The sequence below is a fragment of the Mesoplodon bidens genome (genome assembly GCF_964165515.1).
Source record: "Mesoplodon bidens genome assembly, chromosome: 8".
Lineage (NCBI taxonomy): Eukaryota > Metazoa > Chordata > Mammalia > Artiodactyla > Ziphiidae > Mesoplodon > Mesoplodon bidens.
The window spans coordinates 96,484,346-96,505,918 of record NC_138165.1 but is presented as its reverse complement, the minus strand read 5'-3'; positions in this window follow the sequence as shown (position 1 = coordinate 96,505,918).

Sequence of the window (21,573 nt, the reverse complement as noted above, 5' to 3'; positions counted from 1 at the left end):
ATAATCCAATTTACCATGCTCCATGCACAACACCAATGCATAATTCTTCATGCACTCCTGGAGCTAGAGTCAATGCCCAAATCCTGACATGCAGTGTCTGAGGACTGGCCATAGTGCAGCAGGGAAAAGATAGATCTTTCTAGGTTCACAGAGAGGGAATTCATAAGAAAGGAAGAAAGCAAAAACTACCAGTTTGGAGACCTACAACATATACTGAGTCTATGTTCTGGATGTACTTTAACAAAAAAAAAAATCTATTGAAATAATTTATAAGGAGTGCTTTCAGGCAGAGTTCAGTTCAGTTTAACATATTTATTGACTGTCAATGCAAAATTAATAAAGATAATAATAAATGACTAATCAGCAATGCTGAATTAACACTTACTTTGTATCATGCATTCCACTACGCATTTTACATGGATTATTTCAATTAGTAATTTCATCAACTTTGTTGTTTGGTAGGCAGTGGTATGTTAGTTAACTGGCTCTCTAGGAAGAAAAAAAACATGCCCTGATTTGTAGCACTTGCTGATTGCCATGATGGAAACAGCCCCAGCATGAATGATTTCAAGCCATCAACAGCTCACAAAATTTCTGAATATATAACAGTTGGCCCACAAAATTCCTAACTATAACAATTAGCTCTCATCACAAGTAGAAGCTGATTCCAGCACACCACAGGTGGAAGGCACTTTTTTTAAGATTTTATTTTATATTAGAGTATAGTTGATTTATATTAGAGTATAGTTGATTTATAATTTATAATTTATAACATTTATAATGTTATTTTCAGGTGTACAGCAAAGTGATTCATTTATACATATACGTATATCCATTCTTTTACAGATTGTTTTCCCATAAAGGTTATTACAGAATATTGAGTAGAGCTCCCTGTGCTATACAGTAGGCCCTTGTTGATTATCTGTTTTATATATAGTGTATATTTGTTAATCCCAAACTCCTAATTTATCCCCATCCCCAACGTTTTCCTTTTGGTAACCATAAATTTGTTTTCAAAGTCTGTGAGTTTGTTTCTGTTTTGTAAATAAGTTCATTGCAGCACTATTTATAATAGCCAAGACATGGAAGCAACCTAAATATCCATCGACAGAGGAATGGATAAAGAAGATGTGGTACATATATACAATGGAATATTACTCAGCCATAAAAAAGAGTGAAATAATGCTATTTGCAGCAACATGGATGGACTTAGAGATTATCATACTAAGTGAAGTAAGTCAGACAGAGAAAGGCAAATATAATATGATAGCTTAAAAAATGATACAAATGGAAGGTAATTTTAATTCCCTTTTGTTAGGGTGACAAATTCATCTCAGTTTGTCTGGGTCTTTCCTAGTTTTAGTATTGAAAGATCTGCAGCTAGGGCACCCCCTCAGTCCCAGGCAAACTGGGATTTTTGGTCACCCTACCAACAAAGTAGGAGGAAACTGAGACTTAGAGAATTTAGAAAATTTGTCCAAGATCACACAGGTAGTAAGCAGCAGAACTGCTGTCAGGACCCTGGAGTTCAATTACAGTGAGCCTGTGAGCTTCACTGCAGCAGAGATAATGCCTTACATACTTCAGAAAAGAAGATCAGTCATGAGTGCACAACTGATCATAAAAGAGATGACACACACAGGCACACAAATACACACATTTCATAGAAAATGGAAAAACTAGGGTGCTCTGTGGCACAATTAGGCATATTTTATGTATATGAAAGAATGGACTATAGGCTGCTTATTTTGCCTAACTCAAAAGTTGAGCTCAGTCTCAGTTTACTGAGATCCCCCAAAAGGAACTTTCCACCATCTTCTAGAACCTGCACTAACATCATTCGATATAAATCCTACTTACACAATGGCCTTAGGTGGAGCCAGGGTCCACTTTTTAGCAGATATTCACAGCAGTACAACCAATGCTACATCTTTTAACAACCTAGGAAATTTTATGTGGGAAAATTTACCTTTAATTATGCACTGTTGAATACAAGCTTCATTAACTATAACACAATCCTTCAATTTAGAAAATCATTTCAATGATTATTCCTAATGAGTATCAAGATATTTTTATGAAAATCAGAGCTTTTTCCCTCCTAAACTGAAACTCATGAAGTTTAGTATAGGCTTTAATGATAATTGCCTTCAAGAAGTATCATGAATAATGATGTTAATGTTACAGTATTTGTTAAGTAAAATAAAGTTTTGTTTGGAAACTTCAAATTTTGCTTTTTCATTTCTGATATAGGTTTTAATAAATGTCATCTATAAAAATTCAAATGATTTGTTTACATTATAGTGAGCATCTCTTTTAACCTAATAGACACTTTTTAATCAATAAAATACATTATCTACTACACCGAGATGAGTTATTCTGATTTTGTAAAATGCCATACAATTCTGACAGCATTAGAAGAGTGCAAAATGACATTAATTCACAATAAGCAATGTTCCAAAGGAGTTGGTTCAATAAGAACATATACATATGAAAAATAGTGATTATCAACACCCGTGAGCTATCTTAATTATCTTAAAAGCTTCCAAGAAACTCTTCCCAAAAACTCTTTAAAACAAAACAAACAAACAAAAAATCAAGTCATACACTCACCTTATTAACTTTGAAAAATAAGAATATGCCAAATAGGGCTGTGTGTGTGTGTGTGTGTGTTAGGAAGTGAAGGAAATAGGGATGCTTAAGTTGAGGGTCACAACATAGTAACCAGAAATAGATTTAAATTTCATTTCACAGAGGACTTTATGTCCCTGAGGTCAATTTCATGCTAAAATTGCATGAATCTAGTAGAGCAAAAGGGATTTAGAAAAAACCTTATAGAATACTGTATCTAACCCTTGGGGAAAAGCATCATCTGTCCCAAGTGGGTAGCAAAAGAATGTAGGTGAGGGACAAGAGGGTGAGGAAACCTGGGAATAAAAGAGTGTCTCTCCACTATAAATCAGCAATTTTGTGTTTTGCATAAGGAAGGCATCTGCTATTTCTATTTGTTTGTTTTGCCTAGGGGCCGAGAATTTAAACTGATATCACTGACCTTACATGCTTGATTTCAGAAAACATGGAAAGATTGGAAAACACAAGATACTGTCACCTTAAAAGGAGACTTAACAGTCCTATTTCTGGGATGATTCAGGATCAGTTTTACCTGTAAGCTACAAACAACTGGATGTTCTAAAATCAGAGATTATGACCTGAGTTCTGATTTGGGACTTAGGGTTAGCATAACCTCCAAATTTTATGCATTTTTTTCTGGGAAAATTATTGAAATATCTTACCAATTTCTTATCAAAGAAACTCAAAAAAATTTAAGAATCTCTAGTAGAATCTCTGGTATATAATCTCATCATAGAATTCAGTATTTATGTATCCTTATTACATACTTGATTACTTAGAATATGTACAATGAAGTTACAATAAACCCTAGTCACATTTTTGCTATATTTTAAGGTTATGCTAAAGAAGCTTATCAATTAAAGCAAATGAAATGAATATAAATTTGAGAAATTCCAAAATAATTACTTAAGTATAATTATTGTACATTTTAATGATATTTAATGATATTCTCAAACTGGACTAGTAACATGTCTCCAAGACACATGCACTGTTTGTTTCTTATAGTAGCAGAGCTGGCCTTTGGTCAGAATTAATCACCTGTATAACATGATTTTAGGGAAGTTGTCAAGATAGGCCTGAGCCCACAATGCCCTATTACGTTGCTGGGCTGGAAATTTTACTACTCAGATTCATCCTTCTATCCTGACTTCCTTTGTTTCATCTAAACTGTAAATATCCTCAGGGAAAAATCATTGCTTTAACCCCCTTCATTCATCTATCATAATCATAAACAAGATCATGGAAGCCTCCCATGACCTCTCATATTTTGAAAGGGAAGAGGGAAGGGACTCTTGAACACAAGGGGAAACAAAGTTTCCACTGACAAAGAAAATAATTATGAAAGTGTAAGCCAGAAATGCTAAAGATGGTTCTTACATGTCATTCATCAGCATTTATATGTCATTTACAATTAACAGAAAAATGCATCAAAAACAAGAGCACAGACACATGGTAAGGATGGTATCTTTAATATGCTGGGGCAATATAAGTGCCAACCTAGAAATCTATGTGCAGATAAAGTACCATTCAAAGTAAGATACAATAAAAAGATTTTGAGATCCTCAAAGGTTAACAAAATCTACTATTGATAGACTGACACAATAAGATAAACTAAAATATAAATGTCAGGAAGAAAAAAAAATAAACCCAGAAGAAAGGAATGGGGTATAAAAAATAAGAAATCTACTAAGGCTAACAAATTTTGTTACACATAGACAATCCTTATTAAAAGAACTAAAACTCAGTGAGAATTTTAGAATTCAGAAGAAAGAAAGAGGATGTAATAAATAACTGTGACTGAAGAAATGGGTTACCATATAAACTCAATAAATATTGATTGCAAAAATCATTATAATAATAATAATGACAAAAAATCCTACAGAAAGTAGTCAAAGAGGGAACTTTCCACAGCATAATAAAGACCATATATGACAAATCCACAGCCAACATCGTCCTCAATGGTGAAAAACAGAAACCATTTCCACTAAGATCAGGAACAAGACAAGGTTGCCCACTCTCACCACTATTATTCAACATAGTTTTGGAAGTTTTAGCTACAGCAATCAGAGAAGAAAAAGAAATAAAAGGAATCCATATCAGAAAAGAAGAAGTAAAGCTGTCACTGTTTGCAGATGACATGACACTGTACATAGAGAATCCTAAAGATGCTACCAGAAAACTACTAGAGCTAATCAATGAATCTGGTAAAGTTGCAGGATACAAAATTAATGCACAGAAATCTATTGCATTCCTGTACACTAATGATGAAAAATCTGATTGTGAAATTAAGAAAACACTCCCATTTACCACTGCAACAAAAAGAATAAAATATCTAGGAATAAACCTACCTAAGGAGACAAAAGACCTGTATGCAGAAAATTATAAGACACTGATGAAAGAAATTAAGGATGATACAAATAGATAGAGAGGTATACCATGCTCTTGGATTGGAAGAATCAACATTGTGAAAATGACTCTACTACCCAAAGCAATCTACAGATTAAATGCAATCCCTATCAAACTACCAATGACATTTTTCACAGAACTAGAACAAAAAAATTTCATAATTTGTATGAAAACACAAAAGACCCTGAATAGCCAAAGCGATTTTGAGAAAGGAAAATGGAGCTGGAGGAGTCAGACTCCCTGACTTCAGACTATACTACAAAGTGACAATAATCAAGACAGTATGGTACTGGCTCAAAAACAGAAAATTAGATCAATAGAAAAAGATAGAAAGCCCAGAGATAAACCCAAGCACATATGGTCACCTTATCTTTGATAAAGGAGGCAAGAATATACAGTGGAGAAAAGACAGCCTCTTCAATAAGTGGTGCTGGGAAAACTGGACAGCTACATATAAAAGAATGAAATTAGAACACTCCCTAGCACCATACACAAAAATAAACTCAAAATGGATTAAAGATCTAAATATAAGGCCAGACACTATAAAACTCTTAGAGGAAAACATAGGCAGAACACTCTATGACATAAATCACAGCAAGATCCTTTTTGACCCACCTCCTAGAGAAATGGAAATAAAAACAAAAATAAACAAATGGGAACTAATGAAACTTAAAAGCTTTTGCACAGCAAAGGAAACCAGAAACAAGACGAAAAGACAACCCTCAGAATGGGAGAAAATATTTGCAAATGAAGCAATTGACAAAGGATTCATCTCCAAAATTTCTAAGCAGCCCATGCAGCTCAATAGCAAAAAAAACAAATAACCCAATCCAAAAATGGGCAGAAGACCTAAATAGACATTTCTCCAAAGAAGATATACAGATTGCCAAAAAACACATGAAAGAATGCTCAACATCATTAATCATTAGAGAAATGCAAATCAAAACTACAATGAGATATCATCTCACACCGGTCAGAATGCCATCATCAAAAGATCTACAAACCATTAATGCTGGAGGGGGTATGTAGAAAAGGGACCCCTCTTTCACTGTTGGTGGGAATGTAAATTGATACAGCCACTATGGAGAACAGTATGGAGGTTCCTTAAAAAACTAAAAATAGAGCTACCATACAACACAGCAATCGCACGACTGGGCATATACCTTGAGAAAACCATAATTCAAAAAGAGTCATGTACCAAAATGTTCATTGCAGCTCTATTTACAGTAGCCAGGACATGGAAGCAACCAAAGTGTCCATCAACAGATGAGTCGATAAAGAAGATGTGGCACATATATACAATGGAATATTACTCAGCCATAAAATGAAACGAAATTGAGTTATTTGTAGTGAGGTGGATGGACCTAGAGTCTGTCCTACAGAGTGAAGTAAGTCAGAAAGAGAAAAACCAATACTGTATGCTAACACATATATATGGAATCTAAAAAAAAAAAAGGTCATGAAGAACCTAGGGGCAAGATGGGAATGAAGACACAGACCTCCTAGAGAATGGACTTGAGGATATAGGGAGGGTGAAGTGTAAGCTGGGACAAAGTGAGAGATCGGCATGGACATGTATACACTACCAAATGTAAAATAGATAGCTAGTGGGAAGCAGCCACATAGCACCGGGAGATCAGTTTGGTGCTTTGTTACCACCTAGAAAGGTGGGATAGGTAGAGTGGGAGGGAGGGAGATGCAAGAGGGAAGAGATATGGGGACATATGTATATGTATAACTGATTCACTTTGTTATAAAGCAGAAACTAACACACCATTGTAAAGCAATTATACTCCAATAAATATGTTTAATAAATAAATAAATAAATAAAATATATACAAAGCTCTAGGAAAAATAAGAGAAAAGGGATGACACAGAGAAGCAATATTAATATTATAAAAGTGACATAATTTCAAATACAGTAGAGATTTAATTCCAAAGATAATTCTATGAAAAAACTAATGTCAATAAATATGCAAACATAGGTAAATGTACAGATTTACCTATAAAATTATAATTAGTTAAACTTTATTATATAATATATATATAAATTGATTAGACAAATGATAGCAGAGAATTGAATTTATAGTAAATTGTCACCACCCACATTATACTTACCTTTTCTACACACACACACTACAAATAAACACCAGTTTCAGACTTTTTTATTGGCAAGTTTCACTGAACTTTCAAGGAACATATGATTTCTGTCTTATTTGAAATGGCTCAAAGAAGAAATAAAGAGGGATATCCATCCTTTCCAAAGCATGAGTCTAGTTTAATCTTTGATACCTAAATCTGATGCAGATTGTACAAGCATAAAAATATAAACTAATATCATTGTAAACATAGATGTAAAAATCTAAATAATAAATTAGGAAACCAAATTCAACAATTTGTAAAAGCATAATGTGTTATGATCACATAGGAACTATTCAAAAAATAGAAAAATGACATTACATGGCATTATATTAGTGCAATTCATACATTAAAAGACTTAAAAGTAGAAAACACCACCATTTCAACAGTCATAGAAAAAGCAGTGTTCAATTCAATACTTATTCCTAGATACTCATACTTGTTCAATTTCTTATGGAGATTCTTTATTAATTCACAACTAAACTTTAAGGTTTTGAAAACATGGTATGAAATCAATAAATGGCAGTTATCCAGAAACTACATGAAATAGTCGAGAAATTAGTGTTCCAAGAAAATACCCCTGGTGAAAAGAAATCAATTTGAATCTTCAGTCTGTAACTCCTTCAAATGATCTAAATGTTGTTTTTCATAATAAAAGCCCCAAATGAAAATCATAAATTACCAATATCAGAAAGGTGTGACATGGTCAAGGAAATATGTCCTTGGAAATAGTTACAAGGTTAAATAATAAAGTAAATTTTGCTGATTCATAACTTTATTCTCTGTTGTGGGCAAATGGTAAACATTTGCTTTGGAGAAAATGCCTATCATTCTCTCATTTCTTTAATTTGATTCTGTAGGTGGTCTGCTCCAATTGCTAAGCTTGGCACTGGTAGTTTAGTTTCTTTTAAGCCAAGTAAAACAGACTGAGGATAGCTAAATTGACGAAAAATAATTTACATCAATTCACAACTTATGTATGTTCACAAAATATCACACTTTCCAAGAGTTATAATAGTTATATTGTTCATTGGAATATATTCATATGGACCTAGGGCAGAGAGAAATAAGGGATTTTCACTTGAAGCAAGGCATTGGAAATACATTAACATCAAAACCAGGAGCAAAAGATGCTCCCGAAAAATATGTTCATGCAGCTGGTGGGTACAATGAATAATCACAATGGCATTCCTGATTGCTTAGTAATTCTAAATACTGTTAGGATTAGAAATAGATTAGAAATAGTTTAAAGATTTGAGATTCCTGGTCCTGGCAGATTTGGTGGTGAGAGAGTTTTTTCAATAAAAAAGGAAGGAACAATAAATCATCAGGAGGTGAGAAAAAAAGAACACCTCTAAACGGTTATTCATTTGCCATGTTTGGTTGTGAAAGCATCTGTATATCTCCATGTCCAAATATATTGGGAAAAAGAAATGTTCTGCTCAAATCACTCAGTGCAATTTGTTGAGAAATCATTAGCAGTGGGCCCTCACAAGAACTAATCCAATCTGTAAGGGGCTCTCTTAATGTGTTACTCCCTCTTTCAGCCATTGGTAATTTTACAACATTTCAATGGATATTGACAAAGTCAGGGCTAGTGGAATATTTGCTCGGAGTACTAGGGAAACACTCAGTAATTAAGGCAACATAGCAGTTAACCTCAGTTAAAAGGAACCTCCAGGACAAAGTTGGTTTTCTGATTTTCGACAGTCAATTGCTTCCACACTTTGTGAGAGTGTTAGTCAAATTTGAATTGCTCATGTCACTGGCAGCAAACTTCATGTAGCTCGAGATTTGTTTCAGAGCCTTCCTGTCACTAAACAGTTATATAAACCTTTCTGTGTACTTCGTTCCAAGCTATGAAAATCTCCATCTGGAAAGAAAGTTTATTTTTGGTGATTTTATTTTGTTTCATTTTATTTTATTTTTTATTTATTTTATTTTTTTGCAGTACGCGGACCTCTCACTGTCGTGGTCTGTCCCGTTGTGGAGCACAGGCTCCGGATGGGCAGGCTCAGCAGCCATGGCTCACGGGCCCAGCCGCTCCGCAGCATGTGGGATCTTCCTGGACCGGGGCACGAACCCGTGTCCCCTGCATCGGCAGGCGGACTCTCAACCACTGCGCCACCAGGGAAGCCCCTCATTTTATTTTTTAGAATTATCTTCTTATAGTGTCTAGGCAACATATATTTTCAACGCTTTGAATTACTTTCTGAGGAATTTCAGTAAAAGAAGAAACAAAGAAACATGTTAACATTTTCATACCGTTACAAACAAAGTTTCCAGAAAGAAAGAAAACTATCACGCCTAAAATGCTATTAAACCCAAATGCTTCCCTAAAAAGCAAGAGTTCTCTTTACTATAACATCACATGGGACAAAATAGAAGGTCCTACACAGCTCGAATATCCACCAAGCCTTTGGAATTCCAAATTCTAGAACCATCCATCCTCTTATTTAGCCCTCGGTGTTTCCATAATGCAAGAAAATCCTTGGGGTGGTTGATGGTGGTGGTTAGGTGCCATGATTATACAATAGGACTAATAGTCCATAGCTTGCTTCGCAAGTGGATGACCACTTAGTTTATCCAATTACATCCTTAAGTCAAACCAAAGAGCTGGACCAAACATAGGACCAAGTTAATTTGCCATTTTAATGATAAAATCAGGTTAGTCTCCTACTGATTGGAATTGATGTATGCTGCAGATTTATTTGTCCCTCAACTGTCATCCAAGGGGTTTAGCAAGCTTTTCCTTTTGCTCACCCCAACCCCAATCAGTAAGTTTTATTTGGAACCATTTATCTATATATAAAGAGAGGGTGGTTTTCCCTCAGATGCTAATGAACAATTCATTCTGGCAAGAAAGACCAACACAAACAACCCTTAGGTAAAGTTCCTGCTTCCTAATGAACAGCGCTCCTGGGTTCCAGGCTGCTGTGTAAAGTAAATGACTCCACAAGCCCAAAAGCTCATTACTGGCCTGAAATAGGCCCAGCCTCTGTCATCTGTGGCCCTATTCCCATCATTAAGAATCTTCTGTTGCTTATTGCTTTCTCCCTTTTCTATTTAAGAGGCCAGCGAGACACTGGTTTCCATCTTGCTCCACACCTGTGAGCCTATTATTCCAGATTTTACCATGTCTCTATGTTCCACCTTGTGTTCCCTACTTTTTTTTCTAACCTATATAAAAGTAAGACTGTCTCTCAGGTCAGTGACCCTACTTTTGAGGTTCACTAGTAGACCTGTACCAGCTAGTAGACCTGTACCACAAACTTGTTGGGAATTTGCTCCTTTCATGTCTGGGCACCCACAAAACTGACGTGAGTTTAATAAGGAAATGCAGAGCTGAGTCGAAATTGTTTCAGAGAACGTGGAGGGGTTCCCATCTCTAAGTCACATATGTTATGGGACTGCTGGGAGAGTCCAAATTTTGGACAAGTCTTGTGTCAATAAATTAGCAAATAACTTGTAAAATATTTTATTTTTCTCTATAAAGAATATGGAGCTTTCAGAACCCAAATCTGTTTTGGTTTTTCATTTAGTGCTAATAATATTTTATTTTAAGCAAGGTATTAATTCTTGTTATGCTACCTAGTAATATATATGTATATATATATATATATATATATATATATATATATATATATATATATATATATATATATATATATATATATTTACATCCACAGACATCACAATAAACACATCTGCATTTTCACTTGCCAAAAATTCTTGTTTCTGGAATTGTGATTACTGGAAGTTATGTCATGCTCAAGCTTTCTCATCAAGGTGTTGTTTTCCTTCAATTTGTTCAAGATATCATGACATTGAACTAAACATCTGTTCAATAGCCATGTTTCAGTTTTATTGAGAATATTTTGTTTTGGTTAGGAACCGTGACTCTTTGAGAAAATGATTTCAAAGAAATATTTGACCATGGAGAACCGACAGAAAGAGATAATAGGAGAAGAAAGGATGGGATCAATGCTAACATTTTGTCATCTCGCCAAGTTTAAAAGATATTAAGAGTAGAGGGGAGAAGCCAAAAAGAAGAAAGTTGAAGAGTTGTCATTAGTAAAAACTAATTGTAGTGGAGTAGGAAAATGAAGATACAATATTTTATGTAGCTTTCTAACTTTTTTTATTTTAGCTTAACATTTATCAATGCTTGTGATAACCCTATCAGGGACTTTCTTCATTCATTCCTTAAGCAGGGCTTTGTTGAACAGTTTGGCTTTTTTGTTTGTTTGTTTTGCGCTACGCGGGCCTCTCACTGTTGTGGCCTCTCCCGTTGCGGAGCACAGGCTCTGGACACGCAGGCTCAGCGGCCATGAATCATGGGTCCAGCCACTCCGCGGTATGTGGGATCTTCCCAGACTGGGGCACGAACCCGTGTCCCCTGCATCGGCAGGTGGACTCTGAACCACTGTGCCACCAGGGAAGCCCTAGTTTTTTTTAAACTTTTTTTTAATTGAAGTATAGTTGATTTCCAATGTTGTGTTAGTTTCAGGTGTACAACAAAGTGATTCAGATATATGTATATATATAGTATTTCAGATTCTTTACCTTCATAGGTTATTAAAAAATACTGAATATAGTTCCTTGTGCCATACAGTAGCTCCTTGTTGGTTATCTATTTTGTATATGTTTGGGGGTAAGAAATGCAGGGAATATAAAGAGAAATACGATGACTCTCTTACCCTCAAAGAATCAAAATCTCTTTGAAGAAGGAAATAGACTCTCTCAGAATGTTATAATTAGAAAGGTCAACTCAAAAGATATAGGTGAATATTTTCTAAAATTTTCTAAAATTCAGAGAACCCAGTTACTGAGAGAAAACATTTCATTGAGTTGAACTTCATGCTGGGAGGGATTTATGGTAAACTAGTAAAGGAAATGGGGAGTGCTACTGGGAAAAGCACAAAATTAAACTATTTTGTCTTTGAAACGCTTTCCAAACTGCCTCTAAAAACCCTTGTTATATGTTTACTTGATCTATTTTTCTAAATAGTTCTGTTTTCACTAAAAAGTTTTAAAGAAGAGTAAAATATTCATGATTGAGGAAAGCCAGAAAGTAAGATTTAATTCTTACATCTTGCTCCCATTTTTGGAACAGCAGCTAAGACGGCAGCGGGGTGGAGGTGCTGAAATAGCAAACCTAAATAATGAAGCAAAAACAAATGTCAAATTGTGCTTAATGGTGCTGAAATCAATACTTAGGGATATTTCCTCACCAACAGAGTCCTGACATAAGCTCTTCTTTTATACTGGTTAAAAGCAATGTTTGCAGAGCTACCTGGCTCTTTGCCCCAGCTCCACCATTTACTAATTTTATGAACTTGGGAAAGTTACTAAATTTCTTTGTGCCTCAATTTCCACATCTGTTATATAAAAGAGAAGGCTTGTTCTGAGAATTAAAGAAGAAAATGCAGAGTTTAGAACAGTACATGACACATAATAAACATTTCAGAAATGTCAGTGGTGATGATGACAAAATGATGGTATCACTCACTTCTTCAATAAATATTTATTGGGTACCTAGGTATCTATCACAGACCAGATTTTCCAGCATGGCTTGTATTACCTGTGTTACATTTAATGTTATTGCTTTAAATAAAAGCAATTGTGTGTGTGTGTGTGTGTGTGTGTATATATATATATATACACAAACATACACACACACACACACACACATATATATAGTGGGAATAGAATAGATAGTGGGAAGCAGCCGCATAGCACAGGGAGATCAGCTCGGTGCTTTGTGACCGCCTGGAGGGGTGGGATAGGGAGGGTGGGAGGGAGGGAGACGCAAGAGGGAAGGGATGTGGGAACAGATGTATGTGTATGACTGATTCACTTTGTTATAAAGCAGAAACTAATAAAAAAAAAAGAGAGAGAGAGAGACATGTACCAAAATGTTCATTGCAGCTCTATTCACAATAGCCCAGAGATGGAAACAACCTAAGTGTCCATCATCGGATGAATGGATAAAGAAGATGTGGCACATATATACAATGGAATATTGCTCAGCCATAAAAAGAAACGAAACTGAGCTATTTGTAATGAGGTGGATAGACCTAGAGTCTGTCATACAGAGTGAAGTAAGTCAGAAAGAGAAAGACAAATACCGTATGTTAACACGTATATATGGAATTTAAGAAAAAAAAATGTCATGAAGAACCTAGGGGTAAAACAGGAATAAAGACACAGACCTACTTGAGAATGGACTTGAGGATATGGGGAGGGGGAAGGGTAAGCTGTGACAAAGCGAAAGAGAGGCATGGACATATATACACTACCAAACGTAAGGTAGATAGATAGTGGGAAGCAGCCGCATAGCACAGGGAGATCAGCTCGGTGCTTTGTGACCGCCTGGAGGGGTGGGATAGGGAGGGTGGGAGGCAGGGAGACGCAAGAGGGAAGGGATGGGGGAACAGATGTATATGTATGACTGATTCACTTTGTTATAAAGCAGAAACTAATAAAAAAAAGCAATTGTGTGTGTGTGTGTATGTGGGTATATATACAAACATACACACATACACATACACATATATATAAAGGTGACGTTTTTATTACATAAATAAATTTACAAAAAGAAAAAAACTATACCAGGTAATGAGACACAAGTTCATAGAATTAGGGCTATAAATTTTGGAGTAATAATGGCTGGTGAATAAGGTTTTGAGTCACCTTGGCCAACTTACTTTTTTGCAGCTTTGGATAAGATATATAATATCTCTAACTTCTTAACAGTTTCCTCATCTGGACATTGAACTAATAATGATACATAGTTCAGAGCATTATTTGGTGATTAAATGAAATAATTAATATCATACACCTGGAAAAAAATAACATGCTTAAAGATATTTGCAGTTAATAGGGATTTGGGCCATATAAATAAGTGCAGTGACCTTTCCATGACAAATCCTGAAAACAAAACCCCTTATTTTAAAGAAATGAATCTTTAATTCTAACATTGAGAAACAGAAGTGGACTAGACCAATGGAATTTGTTGGGATATCTTGTTTTTCTCTCTCCAGAAAAACATTCAATAATAACTACAATGGTACAGACTATGTGATAACACTATTCTAAATGCTTGTGTACATTGACATATTTATCTCACAGCAATAATCAAGTACTATTATATTCTTCATGACATGAGAAATTGAAGCTCAGAGACATTAGATATATGATCAAAGTCACACATCTGCTATGTAATGGAGCTGAACTTTGGACTCAGTAATCCTGCTCTGGAGTTCATGCTTTAACCACTGGGTTTTGCTGCCTTACTCCATAGGCTGGTATCTTGTCGTTGTCTTTTTCATTAGGGTAAGAAGCAAAGAGAGGAGAAATTGGCCAAGGGATTTTGTGGAGCCTGTCTCATTGAATCTCATAGTCAGCCATCTTCATACACAAGTCAGGCTAACTTGAATACGATGAACCATGAATGCATGTGCTCGACCGTTTGCCTGAGACATTTCAGAATAGCAAGAGAATTCCCTCAGCCCATTGACTGATAAGAAGCATGCTGTCACACTTCTAAAATGTGGTTACCAATGCCAGAAAACGTACACGCATGACCACCATTCCTGGCCGCAATTCACTGAATAGCCTAGTGATGTCAACTCTATGAAATGATGGCTTCCAAGCAGTCGATTTTAAACAGAAACTGGAAAACATTATAACAGATGCTGATGTCTACATATAAAGAGATGCTATGTGGGTCTGAATAATATTTACTTCGTTATAAGTTAATTTTGGCAACTGGTGTATTTTTGCCCTTAAATATATTGAATGTTACTGTAAAAAGCATGCCTTTCAAACTTCCTAGAATTAACTATTTACTAAACACTTGTTAGTGACCATGCAGAGGGAATGCAGAGACTGAACTAGGAACTGAAACAATTCTAACCTTCCCCCCATTAAGTCAGAATGTATTTGTCCACAAAAAGATGATCTGCTAAATGAAACAAAACAAAAACCGCTCAATATTTTTACCTTGTTTAGCAAATGAGTCAGCCGAGAGCAGACATTTTCAGTTCCAAAACAAAAAACACAGTGCCAAGGCTGCGGATCATTATTTTCGTTTCCATGTAATTGTACTTGTATGCAGCTCCTACTTAAATCTTAGTTAAGATTTTACAGAGAAATTCTTATTTGAATATCCAACTGTGAACAAAATTCTGTCCAGAATAATAACCTACACATACTTATTTGTCCAAATTGAATACTTTTGTTTAATATAAAGATTTTAAAAAGTAAAAAATGGCAAAAAGATTAGTCTTATCTCCATAAGAACATAACAGTTGATGTGAGCAGAAGAATGGGGATAGTTATTGAGGAAAAGAGAAAAATCTCAACTCTGATAAGGGATTGAGTTGGAAAGCTAAGTGTTACAGACAGAACTAGACATTTTGAGCTTGGTTGACCAGGCAGGAAGCAATGAGTTAAGTTTCATACATGAGAAAACACTGTTGATGGCAGTGAGTACCCAGAGGAAGGGGCACATTGGCAAGAAGTGAGATGGGGTGAGCTCAGACTTTGTTGCAAGGAAGTTGAAATAAGTGGAGCAGAAGTGGATAGACCAGTGTTACAAATTATCCCTAACACACTTGTGTGGGTGTGCATAATAAGATAGTGAAAAAGAGCAAATGTGTATTCAGTTAAAGACATGGTTTACAGATGAGCTACAGGAACAAACATACGTATATTCTTTATACATTTGTATACCAATGTACGTGTAAAGTGTAGCATGATAAAAGTTTTCATTTCTTTAACACTTGCTTCATGCTAATAGGATGCTCCACTGAAGCAGGTTTTATAAATGTCAGAAGTGTCAACTGGTGATCTACCAGAAGTTTATGCACTAATTTTCAAAGTAGGCAAAGCACAATGTTGGCATCCACATGGGATATAGCTAGTCTTCTCCCCAGGCCCCCTCACTGTCCTCACAGATGAGCAGCTGAGGAGAAAAGTGTTACAGCAAATTCCCATTTTATTTTCTGTACCACTTTTATCTCTCCTGCTTCATATTTTCCACTTATGTCCCCTCTCTAATTTGTAAACATCAACTGTGTTAGGTTAATATTCCTATAACAGTTCTGTGTTTACATATACAGTTGAAAGGAAATCAGATTCCAGAAGTCTTCCATAAAAAATATCTATCTTTTAAAGACTCAGAACTGCCAGTGACACAGATCTCAGTTGGATCATGTTTTAGAAGAACTCGATTTTCTGTAAAATCTTGAAATTTTATCATACTATGAAATGTGGAAGAGTGCAGTTTGTTTAAAAATTGTATACAATTGTTTTCCTCCATATCTTGTTTTAATTTGTGTATCAGTTGTAAATAGAAATTGCTGTTTTCCAAAGTGTAAGCTATTTTAAGAAAAAAAAATGTTTTTAGCTTGGCTCTCCTCCTTTCTCTACACTTGAAGTAAGTCCAGCTGTCACAGTGATAGCTTCTTCCACTGGCATCCTCATCCCCCTGCTGGCAAGCATTTCCCCAGATGAAGGCTTTCTCTACATGGGATACGTATAAGAGTATACGGTTAACTTAATATTCAAATGACATGCAATTTCTATTAAGCATTATTATTTTTATAATAGAGACATGGTTTAGATAAAACTCAGATTAAACCAGAGCTTGCCAAAATTTGAAAAGGTTTTGCCTGGCAAGTGGAATCTGCTACTGAAGGAAGGAGCCCATATGTTATATGGGAAAGAGTGTGGATGAGACTTAAAAGAACATGTTTGCATAATTACCCGATCATATAATACAGATTCAGTCTTCACTGTTGGGTGCCTCCATTTCCATCTCTACATCAAAGGAAGAAGTTCAAGTAGATGTTTTTAAGTGTCTTATTCAGCTCTAAACTTCTATGATATTGGACAGGAACATTTTTTTTGTGTGTGTAATTTAATCCTCCTTTGAGGGATTAATATTAGAGGTGAAAAAAAAAAGCATTTCTAATGGTGGAATGTCTTTAACAAAGACATGTATTATCCAGGGATGTTTTAAAATTTCCTCCATTTCTGAAAAAATATGATGTAGGATTCTATGTTTTCAAGTTTAAATTAGTCCTTCTTGAATGCAGAGAATGAATTTGATGAATGGCTTCTAGAATTTCAGAAAACAGTATAATTTTTTTTAATGAAGGAACAAAGGATTACTTTATTTATTGGTCAAAGACACTAAGAAACAAAACCAACAATCAATAAAAATATCATGATGAAAATTCCTTTAAGGAAAGGACATTTTAGCATAAAAATTAGGAAGCACACAATTGTAGGATAAAGAGCAATAATTAATGCTGAATAGTTTATGAAAGAACTCATTCATTTTCCTAATTTCTTTCATTTGGTCATTCACTGTGAAAACACAATCTCAGACCAGCACAGATCAGAGCATTGGCTTTTGAAAAACTGGTGGATTAGATGACCTTTCAATTTCTGTCTCTTAATCCTATCATTTCCTTAAATTGGTTTAATTATCCTGCAAAAATAGATCCACAGCAGTGGCTTTTGCAATTTCTTCTTGATTTGAGCATTTTCTCTGTCTATTAGTTTAAGTTTATTCTATTTGAACATTGTCATTCACTCACTGTGAAGTTAATCATTTAGATATCTTCTGTTAAATATGTCTCATGATTTGTGATTGGAAAATAGGCCATGACTCGCAGAATTATTTGTTGTTAGTTTTTCCTTTTGCTGTAGATACTTATTTGAGTAAAATCTTTTCTTTTCATATCTTTTCAGAATAGAGTACATTTGGATAACAAGTATAAGCCAATTTTGCCCTTGCTCTATCATTTCTCTAAAGCTTACGAGGAAGAAATAAGTTACCTAAAAAACAAAACAGAAAACTAAAAATCCAAAAAACTCCTTGCTTTATTTGTGTGTTTTAGAGTCTCATTAAAATTGTATAATGGCTACCACTACCTTCTGTGAATGACACGTAGAGAACAACTACTGTGTAGTCAGGAACTTCTTGAAGCTGAATCCCTATTCTTTGTTGATGAATTGGGGCGGAGGGTGGGGGTATCTCCTCACATGACTGCTAAGTTTGCTAGGATTGTCTTACAAAGGCTATCAGGAATCTCTCTCTGTTAAAGAGAGGCCAGTTCCACACCATTGACTATATGCTATTTACAGACATAGATGCAATGTGTTAGCTCTTTGGAGCCCTAAGATTTGGGTTGAATGTTTGGGAAGAGAAGACTTACATGCTGAAGATTTCCCTCCCACCACCCCAAAACAGAAAAGAAATAGAAGTGGATTCTACTGTGAACCAAAAGGATACCTGATTATATAAGAAAAGATACAGCCATATCATAAGCAGGACGCAAATGACTTTAAATAGAGAACGTTTTTTTCTTCACAGGAAGTCCAATCCACAGCTGGAATTCAGGACAGAGAACTCCGGACTGATCAAACCTTCAACACATGGTTCCAGAGGTAATCCTGGGAGGCAGCATCCAGCTGGCATGAAAACAGAGTAGAAGAGTGTACACGTGGTTTCATTTTACATGGCCAGACTTATAGTGATCCTCAATTCTGCCCATACTTCACTGACCAGAACTCAGACACTTGACCTTACTTCTTAAATGCTAGGAATGAGACTTGGACATGTAGATTCTGGTAGGACAGCCATCCCCTGGCAACAGCTCTTCAATAGGAAGGGGAGATATCCAGGGCAGCTGGCTGTTTTTACCACAGGGAGTTTGCAAAAACACTTGCCAGCTGCAAAAATTAAAACTAGAAAAGAACCAATTAAGAAATTTACCAAAATACTTGACACGGGGAATTGTCTGAGTTCCAGAAGAAAATCTTAAGGGACCAAGAAATTATATAAATGCTAATTTCATTGACCAAGTATTTCAATTTCCTCAAGTATTCCTTGCTCACTCACATTCAGAAAATAAGAAAGTGAAAATATAAAATAGCATGCATCCAATTTTTCTAGACTTACATTCTTAAGGGAGTGTTTTTTCAATGCCCAATTGTCCTATCTTCTATGTCCCTCCATGCCTTTTAGTCTTAACACTTTCTCCTGAATTTTTAAGGCCCCAGATATCGCTGTGCACATTCCTATATAAGCCTGAACATATTGTCCCTACACATAGATGCCCTGCACTGATCTGAGGAAAACTGGCCAAGAGCAAGGACCACACTTCTGCATCATTCACATTGGCTCTCCTGCCTAGAGCCAAGGATGCTGTATTGACCCCACTGTGGTCCTTCCATCCCCTTGCCCTTCAGTTAACCTTTTTAGATTCTCCATTCACATTCAGAGTAACTTATTGCTAATGAGTAGAGGAGTTACACTTTTTCTGGTGATTCTTAATTTTAATTGGGTTTAAAACCCTTCAGCCTAAGGAGTGGAGACTAACTCAGACTGAATAGCAAGGTGGAAGCTGAAAAGTGACTCAGAATTACCACCTGGAGTGCAGGGCTCCAGCCACCTTGACCTTGATGAAAATGGCACAGGGAGCTTGCTTTTCATTGATCTTTATTTTTTAAGTTGAATTGGTTATGTTTTGTCTCCAACTCTGTATTCTATTATTTAGAAAAGAACAACTACATATCTGACTCCATCTTGCCATAGCTCTGAAGTGGTTATGTCTCTCCTCTGCAGGGTCAAAATTCTTCCTTTTTCCCCTGTCCCATTTGTGAATATAATAATGTTAACATTTTGGTACTATTTTACAATTTACAAAGCACTTTTATTATCTTAGATAATAAAGATATCATAGCTGATTTGTAGCTTGTGTCTATATTATGAGCCATCCTCTCCCTGGTAGAGGTTTATGAGAAGTGAGAGAAGAGAAGAATAAAAGAAAATAGAATGATTATTTATGAAATAATTGCCGATCAATTCACCATGTTTAGACCCTGAAATCAACACTTTTGTTATTTCCAATAAGGCACATAAATTTCTACTTTCTATCTGGGACACTAGCAACTTGTTTTTGGCTGATCTCATTAGCTTTTCCCTCCTATGGAACTTCAAGCAACTTTCAGCAAAATTGTTACCTAGGTTGTATATTGTGTGCATTGGAATATGGAGGCATGATAATTCTATTTTCTAAATGGTTAGAAGACAGACACTGCTCAGAACACCTTCTCTTCTGTGAAGTTTCTTCTACTTTTAAAGCAGTTATAAAAACAGGGGCATTTACACAACAATGAGATACAACTACATACCAGTTAGAATGGCTCAAATCCAGGACACTGACAACACCAAATGCTAGAGGATATGGAACAACTGGAATTCTCATACATTGCTGGTGGGATACAAAAATATATAGCCACTTTGGAATACAGTGTAACATTTCTCACAAAACTAACCAGACTCTTATCGAATGATTCAGCAATCACACTCCTTGGTATTCACCAAAAGGAACTGAAAACGCGAAAACTTGCACAAGGCTGTTTATAAGCAGTTTTTCATAATTGTCGAAATTTGGAAGTAACCAAGATGTCTTTCAGTAGGTGAATGGATAAATAAACTGTGTTACATCCAGACAATGGAATATTATTCTGCACTAAAAAGTAATGAGCTTTCAAGCCATGAAAAGACATGGAAGAAACTTAAATACATATCACTAAATGAAAGAAGACAATGTGAAAAGCCTATATACTATATGATTCCAATTATGTGATATTCTGGAAAAGTCAAAACTATGGAGGGAGTAAAAAGATCAGTGGTTGCCAGGGGTTAGGGAGTATGTAGAGATGAATAGGCAGAACACAGAGGATTTTTAGGGCAGTGGAAATACTCTGTATGATATTATAATGATGGATTTTTGCTGTTATACTTTCGTCCAAACCCATAGAATGTACACCACCAAGAGTGAATCTCAAGGTAAACTACGGACTTTGGGTGATTATGATGTGTCAATGTAGGTTCATCCTTGGTTTAAGAAAAAGAAGTATCCTTTTGTTGAGTGATGCTCATAATGGGGAAAGTAATGCATGTGCCAGGGCAGGGAATATATGGGAAATCTCTGTACCTCCCTTTTAATTTTTTTTTTTTTTTTTGCGGTACGCGGGCCTCCCACCGCTGTGGCCCCTCCCACTGCGGAGCACAGGCTCCGGACGCGCAGGCTCAGCAGCCATGGCTCTCGGGCCCAGCTGCTCCGTGGCATGTGGGATCTTCCCAGACCGCGGCACGAACCCATGTCCCCTGCATTGGCAGGTGGACTCTCAACCACTGCGCCACCAGGGAAGCCCCCTCCCTTTTAATTTTGTTTTAAACCTAAAGCTGCTCTAAAAAATGAAGTCTTTTTTTTTTTTTTTTTTTTTGGTTGAGAAGGATGTGGGATCCTAGTTCCCCAACCAGGGATCAAACCTGTGCTCCCTGCAGTGGAAGCACAGAGTCTTAACCAC